The sequence below is a fragment of the Electrophorus electricus genome, chromosome 17, assembly GCF_041902795.1.
Source record: "Electrophorus electricus isolate QZ-2024a chromosome 17, ASM4190279v1, whole genome shotgun sequence".
In the NCBI taxonomy this organism is placed as follows: Eukaryota; Metazoa; Chordata; class Actinopteri; order Gymnotiformes; family Gymnotidae; genus Electrophorus; species Electrophorus electricus.
Window position 1 is genome coordinate 1,782,548 of NC_137513.1, and position 8,510 is coordinate 1,791,057.

General features: G+C 47.6%; 1 long non-coding RNA gene across 1 annotated transcript; it reads left to right on the forward strand.

The window, feature by feature from the left end:
- Window positions 1–4,851: 4,851 nt before the first annotated feature.
- Window positions 4,852–6,788, forward strand: LOC145651897 (uncharacterized). Its single transcript, XR_014117985.1, has 3 exons — window positions 4,852–5,358; window positions 5,440–5,610; window positions 5,738–6,788. It is a non-coding gene; the product is annotated as an uncharacterized LOC145651897 (long non-coding RNA).
- Window positions 6,789–8,510: the final 1,722 nt, after the last annotated feature.

The window sequence follows — 8,510 nt, forward strand, 5'->3', positions numbered from 1 at the left end:
CTGTTGAGGTTGGTACTGCTGCATACCAGTTGTTCTATTGTATGGATATTATTTAAATAACATTTTATTTACCAGTGTAGATGTCTGTGTAGATGTATTATTAATACTATTCATTTTGGCAACGACTGATAACATGGATGAAACCTAGATAACTGATCCTGATTAACCATTTTAAAAGTTTCTGCATGTGTCTCAGGAGACCCAGTTGCACATACATTACAAGCATGTGTGCGCAGTGCTGTCCTGTGTCGTTGCTTGCGTGGATGCATTCGTGCAGCAGATGGCACTCTCGAGCCTGCTGTGAACTTCTAGCTCGCTTGGATTTTCTCTCCTACTGTCGAACGCGTTTGGTGGTTCAGAAGCTGTTTTCGCATTAAAGCGTCCGTGAACCCACTGACATAAAGCAAGGCTCTTTCATTCATATAACAAATAAGAACCATCACTTGCTTTTCTTATCAGTTGATCTTCATGCCATTTCATTTTTATTTTGTTGAAAGAATTCTGGTCTTTTTTTATAGGCAAGTATAATATTTGTAATGTCCTTTAGTAGTGGAGAGAAACCTTTGCAAACATCAGCCTGCTGCCAGCTGAGACTAACAGAGAGAAGGGTATCGACCGCACGTCACTCAAATGTCCAGCCAGCCACTTGGACAAAACCTGTTCGGCCTTTAATAGCCAGGTCCGTGGCCTTGACTGTGACCCCGGGGAGCATTACCTTTGGCTCTTCGCCGTGTAAGGGCTCGGAGACTGGGCTGATAGCGGAGAAGGAGTAATCTGACTCCTGTAATTGGCTGTCTGGGCTGACATTTGTAGTTAGGGGAGAAGGGAGAAGGGCCTCCCAGACCGCAGGGATAACAAAGTCATCATTATCTGTGCGTAATGCGCCCTTTCTGCCCATGCAAAAGGATATGTCCCATAACGTAACGGGAGGCGCGATGAAAAGGAGACAGAAAAATGCGATGGTAATGGATTCTATCACATAGGCGAAGCATCTGCCTGCATGAGTTCATCTGCATATCCACTCTTTTTTATGAGGCGGTTATGAATATATCTGATTGGGGTTGCTATAATAACTTATTGCTCTCAGTCACTTCTTTTCGGGTGGTGCAAAAACATCATTTTGCTGTCCTTCCAAATGCAAGCGCAACACTTGCATCCTCTGCCGATTATCTGAGGGGGAGGTGGGGGAGCGGTTCTTCACCCCAAGCCATTGACTTAACATCTGGATTGGCATTCATCTCGAAGCGACCTCTCAATGGCCGTAGCTCTCTCTCATGTTACCAGCCCCATGTGACCTGGCGTTAAGTGTCTCAGGAAATTGCTCCGACTCCCCACATCAGTCAGGCATAATGGCGGCATCGTATTGCCGGCGGAAAATGAATGGCAATAAAAAGGGGAGATGATGGCTGTCGAGGGCGAAAGGGAAGCAGGGCTTTATTGAGGTTGGCTGCCCCTGGTGACGCGACCTGGCACACCGCCTGCTGCTCCTGACCGACCTGCGGAAAGCAGAGCCAGGACTAATGGCTGCCAGGCGCAGACGTGGGAATTTAATTAATCGCCTACAAATTTCCTTCGCGAATTGGTACGAAGGGTGACGCAGGAGAGGATTACGTTTTTAATCGCGTTGGTTTCACAGGCCAAGGCATCGGTGTTCACTGCAACACGGAGCTGCCTCTGCTACATGCTGGTACAGGGTAGCAAAGGAAAAGCAGGGGTGCTTTAAGCCAGTCCTTGTTTAGGAAGAAAGGAGCATTTGGTGTTGGCTGGAGAGATAATTCCTGTGTTTAGGGTGAGATTTAGTTCCTCGCGGAGCACAGGTAACCTGTGGCCTGCAGCACACACTCCTTGGATGCTCGGGGCAGGACGTCATAAGCGTTCTGTTGAATGGGGCACTAAATTATAATCATCTTTCCTTCAGGCAACTGGCATATAGTAGATTAGTTCATATTTCAGACAGAGCCAAGTGTTTTCTGCAAAACAGATACCAGATTGATGAAAGACATACACAAACATGCATAAAGCCATCAGCAGACTGATGCAAAATGGTTATATTATATAGTTGTTTTCCAGACTGAGGTCAGTTCACTAGAATCAGGAACTCATTATCTGTCCCTAAACACGGAACTTCACTGATAACGTCAGCCGAACAGAAAGATCATGTTTTAGTAGTTATTTCCCGTGGGAGGAAAAGAAATTCAACCTTCCAGTAAACTGGAACGATTACAGTCAGAGTAATGATTTTTTATCAGTCGCGGTGTTACCTGATACCCATTTGCATCGGCACAACCTCTGAAAAGGTCCCCCATATTCACTTGGGGACAAGTACATGGACCTTAATTGGTTTATCAATAGGCCATGTTTTCTGTGCGCACGGTCACGTGCATCTGTGTCGCTGTGAGGGTAGCTGATATGCATCTGCAGCGTATGCGAACCATATGCTGCCTGATTGGCGTCCCACGAACAGCAGGGTGGGGGACAGAGCCCATTAACCCGGCTTGAACCGGGCTCGCTTGAGCAGATTAGGCAGGTCAGAAAGAGTGGAATTAGCATCTCCTGGAGAACATCTGATCACAAAGCCTCATCCAATTACTGACTTATGTCGCAGCATTGAGGAGTAAATGGACACCAGCAGACGATGCGCTCGCCGCCAAGGTGCTCCAAGGAGCCAAAACGGGACCAACTGGACCAGGGACGGCCATTTGGAGTTTCGTGCTAATTAACAGTTTTTAATAATGCATAATTAATTAAAAATGAATACAGCGTGTCATTCTCATCTTGGGAAAATGCACAGGGATATTACTTCTCTTTTCTACATGTGAAACAGCAATAGCCTTGGACCTAGTTGATAATACGGGCATCTGGAGTACTACTTGAGTCATGGAGATTTAGCACCATACAGGTGGCCATTTGAAGGAGCATCACTTGTTTTGATGCTGTTGGTATTGTCTGGTTTGAATGGTCACCCAGCTGGGAAAAGGATGTGGTGTCATACCTGATGAACACCATGAGGACCTAAACTGAGACAGAAAGAAAGGTTGAGTGCAGATATAGTTTTGTAATATCTGTGCTTAGTTAAAGTTCCCCATGATCAAGACTTCTAGGCTTTTAAGGACCCTGTAGGATTTATGCTATCAGGGAAATTCTCAGTAGTTTTAACCAAAGTGTTTGCTTCCATCGTTTAATCCAGTGTTAGTTCGTTGTAAGCATAAACACTGGTATACATACGTAATTCTATAATTACAGGGTTCTGTGTATCATATTTTAATGGGCCTTACTTTGAATGGGTTTTCTGCTTCTGGGGCCAGAATACTGCACTCAGGTGTAATCCTTAAGATTACAATTTCAGTTGGATTATTCATAAAATTCTGAAAGTAATCTTCCCAGCCCTGTATTTAGGCCTACAAACAACATTGATATGTAGGGAACAGAAGAACAACCAAGTCCTGATATGGTCTAAAAGGATTAAGTACTTAAACCCCATTGGATATCGTTTCTTATAAACTGTCTGAATGTACTGAATGTATTTAGTAGCTACATCCACCCCCACCCCTCGCGCTCTCTCGCGCTCTCCCACGCCACGTCTGTATCCTCCTGCCACATTTCTTTAGCTTCAGATGGCAGGCTAACCAGCTCAACCTTGGTGATCTCCCGGTGTTGGCTGCTTGGAGATAAGAAAAATGTAAAAAGGCGCTCGCTCGAAACAGCTTCGATAAGACCTAATCAGCTGCCGTGGCGACTTCCATTTTGTGCCCGCGGATAAAACAAATTCTGTCACACAGCTATATGTCGCTCGCGCCACACTCAGTATTTCTCCATCGCGTGCCTAATTTCTCACGCGCGGTAGAGCGCGTCTTCCCGCCGAAGACGTCCTGACAGGTTTGTTATCGGTTGGCCCGGCTGCCGAACCCTGGGGAGACGAGAAATGGCTATTAGCCGATGTGAATCTGAGTGCGTACATGTCAAGTAAGCTGTCATCGCTGGATGTCATTGTAATCAGGGGGGCCAAAAGACTGTTAAAGACTGACACATTCAGTGTGGTAAGGACGGTAGCGAAGCTCACCTGTCACGCGTCATTTACAAAATTTTGTCTCGGAGCATTACTACAATACAGGAAAATGGGGAGTTTGTAGCTTGTTATAGACTAACCTTCAAGAATGACGTGCGTAGGTGTGTGGGCCTGCTTAAAGTGCTAACTGCATATCCTTACGAGATTGTGTTAACGTTTAGGGGGAAGTGCTTGAGTATCAATTATGGAATCCATCTTAAACCTCAAGCATTTCAGCGCAACTGTGTGTGTGTGTGTGTGTGTGTGTGTGTGTGTGTGTGTGTGTGTGTGTGTGTGTGTGTGTGTGTGTGTGTGTGTGTGTGTGTGTGTGTGTGTGTGTGTGTGTAGAGCCACAATGTCTTCCTTTTAAAAACTATGGACTATTCTTTCCCAGTCTCCTCTCCAATCCCCGGTGTTATGAGTTGACCTCATCATTTGCTCGCCTGGTGGACAGCGCCAGTTTCTGAAAGCTCCCTTCTCACTCTGCTGGGTCGAGACGGCCCACACCATCTGCCGTGGAGCTGACAGACGACCCTTCAGCCCGGCTTGCCCTGCCCTCGCTGGGACACGCAGACAGGGATCAGGGTTAATTGCTTATTGAGAGGCAGAGTCATCAAAGGGGATTCAACTAAGTCCCTGCTGGATCTCCGTCAGCGTTTAATCCCCGGGGCCCCGAGAATGAGCGCAGGATCCAGTCACGTACGTTCCTCTCAGTCAAAATGAAGTAAGCCATCTTCCTTCAGGAACTCATTCCAGTAGTTCAAGGCAAGAGGTTCATTTTGTGCCAAAGGTTGAGTCAGTTTTCCTTTATCCCCAAACTGACGTTTCCTAAACAGGTACATTGTCATAAACGTTAGCTTACTTTAGTACAGTGGCATACCAAAGTAGGAGAATTTGTGGATTTATTTTGCAACAATATTAACAAATCAACATTTCGTTACATTGAATGTATATCAGTCATTATATTCTCCTGTCCATTTAGAGTGAGCTGTAGAATATTCTACGTGAAATGCTCTATTACCAGTAAATGTGCGGGTCTTTCTCGTCCACGGCGATGTGCAGTGCTGAGTGTCTTTCTCTGATGCGATGTCTCCGTGCGGAGGTGCAGAGCTGACAGATGGTATGCATCCCAAGGACGGTGGTGAAGCCAAGTCTCACGCGGCGCTATCACAGAACGCAATTTGTTTCGCCGCATCGGCGTGCCAAGGCATTCTCAGCAGTGGGCCGAGGAGGTCCACTCTCCCGTCCGTGTGTGGGAGCGGAGCCGGCTGCAATCTCACCATGCGAGACCCTCCTCGGCGAGAAGCTCCCGGGTAGCAACCAAGGCTTAAGCCAACACACATATTGACAGAATTTCTAATGTATTCCTGATCGTGAGGTTTCTCTCTTCATAGTGTGTTTAGGAAGTATTTTGGCCGAGTTTCAGCTCCCACCGGGAAGAAGGGAGGCCAGTGCAAGTTGACTTTCTTTTCTCCGTGATGCAGCGCGTGCCTGTGGACTCCAGGCTACGGGCCACCAGCCTGATTCTTGGAATTCGGATCCTGGACGAGACGAGGCATTGCGTGGTGCAGATATATATATTCTCTATAGCCGCCTCCCGAGCCAGTGTGGAAAACCGAAAAGTGCGTCGGTCGCGCTTTTCCAACTCTGTGTGTGTGTGTGTGTGTGTGTGTGTGTGTGTGTGTGTCCCAGTAATGTATGAGCTGCCGGAAGGTCTCATCATTAGGCCCGGACCGTCTGGACTGGAGACGGCGCCCAGGGGCGCCACTGGACGGAGCTGTAAATTGGATGGCCTGCCCCCGCTGAGCCCGCCGGCCGAGGCGGCGCGTGCGAATCTGGGAGCGTGCAGCCAGAGAGAGAGCGGGTGCCGTCGCATTTCAGCTCTGCGGGAGGGGGAGGTGGGCGCGCGGCTGTCAATTACGGCGCGCCGGTGCTGGCCATGGCGGCGGGCCAGCCCACCGCCGCCGTCATTATCAGCTCCGGCGGACTCCCGGCCCTGTGCCATATGCGCACAGTCAGGGCGCCGCCGTCTGTTCACCATGGCGGAGATCGGGGAGGAGGCAGCAAATGGACCTTGAAATTGATATTGGGCGGGAGAACTCACAAACGCTCTTTTATTCTTCTCCCCAAAATCCACAGGCAAAAATGCAGAACTAATTTACGAAAGAGATTTTGTTGTTTCAAGCATGGTATTATCAGCCTGTCGTGACCATAAATGCCGCAGGATAATGGATGCCATACTTCTGCAGGTTTTGGTAGTTATAGATCACTCTGGACTCATAATCGAGAGGCATTAACCCAAGCATTGCATTATTAATTGCATATTCCACTGACCAATTGAGCTGCAGTAAAATTAAATGTCCAAGGGTCATTAAGGTGATTCAGAAGCACTGGTCAAAGTTTGTTGTTTGTCATACAATAACCATACCCACCCACCCACCCAAAAACCATGCAAGCACATTTCTGACCCAAACCAAATACCAAATCTAGGACATCTTTCAGCATACACTGATTAAATTTCATCTTCACTCCTAATAATTTGGCTGCTTGATAAACAGTCATTAGTATGAGGGGCCTATTGAGATATATGTTCAAAGGTGTTGATTGGGCCTCTGATTAAAACCACAAGTTCTTTGTGGTGTGTGTGAGTGGGAGTTTTCTTTAGCATCACTTTGCCAAGTGACAGAAGGTACGAGAGAACCTCACCCTGTCACTTCATGAGTCCTCCCTCGTGTTTTTGTTGGCTTCACACCAGAGGCCATTGTCACAGATGACATATCACCATTTCCCTTGGTTTTTTTTTTTTTTTTTTTTTGAAGGGCTATTTGAATGTACTTGGACCGTAATTTGTTCTTCGCACATAATGTGACCCTTAGCGAAGCACGATCGCGGGTCGACTGAAGTGATATTTTCTGTTAATGACGCTCATGGATCATTTCTGACGGCACGGGTTCGGAGGCTAGCGCATCGTCAAGGCGCCCTCCGGGACTCGGCTGCCATAAAGCAGTGAGACGCGGGGACCCTGCGGAGGGCAGTGCAATTTCAGGAGCTTATCCGGCTCCCTCTGCGGCTGGAGGCTGAACCTCTCACTGTCCTGGTGATTAATACCTCCCAGCTCCCGTCATCTTTCTTCGTGCTCTCGCTGCGCCGGGGCACTGCATTACCACTGCTCTAGATGTCTTCAAGGTGAAATGCTGCCATCATTTTCAGTATGTAGGGCTGCTAGTTGGGGGATGTGCTGGGATGTGAAATATAGAGAGATCAAGCACTAGCGCTTTATCTTGCATGGTGGGACGGGAAGGTGGGCCGTGCCCCTACACCAATGAGCCGGGGAGGTAGCATCACAGGGTGAAAAGCCTGGGGATGCAGGGGCTAACCGGAGAGAATCTTATCACAGCTTGCTCTCGGGAAAGCAACAGTTGCTGCATGTGCAGTTTAAGCCATTACACGGATTGAAGTTCAGGCTGCGATCTAGAGAAAACTTGAGCTTGGATTTAGCTGCAGGATAAAGGTGAAGGCACCCCGTTGAACGAAGACGGCAAAACAAGGACCCGTAACTGACAGACCTGTTCAGCTGCTGCCTGTCACCTGAAATATCCATCTCTGACATATCTGTTGTGTTTTTCCCGAAACATGTATTCTGAGGGGAAAAAAAAGGAAGGAATTTAGTTTCCGTCTTCACGGACTCTCCTCGGTCCGCGCTCCCAGCGGCAGCGAGAGCCTCGTGATTATGATGGAAATCTCACAAGCCATTACCATGAAGAGGCCGGGCCTGATGCAGACAGCTTAATGGACTCATTTGTAATTGGTAGGGGGCAATGACTAAGCTAGCATGCTCTTTGTCTGATGGAGTATAGAGGCATGCATGCAAATGTGACAAATGAATAGGGATTGAGCCTCTCAGTAAATTTTTTTTTTCCATCTCTTCATGCCAGCAGACTGACCTTGAGAGACTATGGAATAGGTGTTAAGAATCCCCATAAAAGGCTGTTAACACTGAAAGCAATGAATGGAAAGGCAAGTTCAGAACATCTGAAGAGCCATATTCATTAGCTGTCACGTGTTAGAAGAAAACGCTTATGTGCAAACCGTCAGGCTTACTGCATACTTACTGCATGTAGCGTTCGATGATCACGTGGACCTGCCCAACACAGCAACCCTCAGTACATCTGTCAGGACCTTCCGTATGGCAGAAATTCTGAGGTGCTACCTAATGGTCAGAAATATTTCAGATGCAATATTGAATTTTTTAAGGCTATTAAATAGATTCAGATCCCCCCAATTCTATTGTGAATTATCTTGTAGATGTTGTTGATCGGCGTAGCAAGCAGGGGTAAAAAGACCTCGGCTTCATTGTGAGAGGTGCTTTGTGTTTGTGTGTGTGGCAGAGGCGCCTGTTCACCACCGCCATCCAGGGGGAGCTACACAAGTGTCTCATTAATGACCGGCTGAGTCCCCTCTGGAG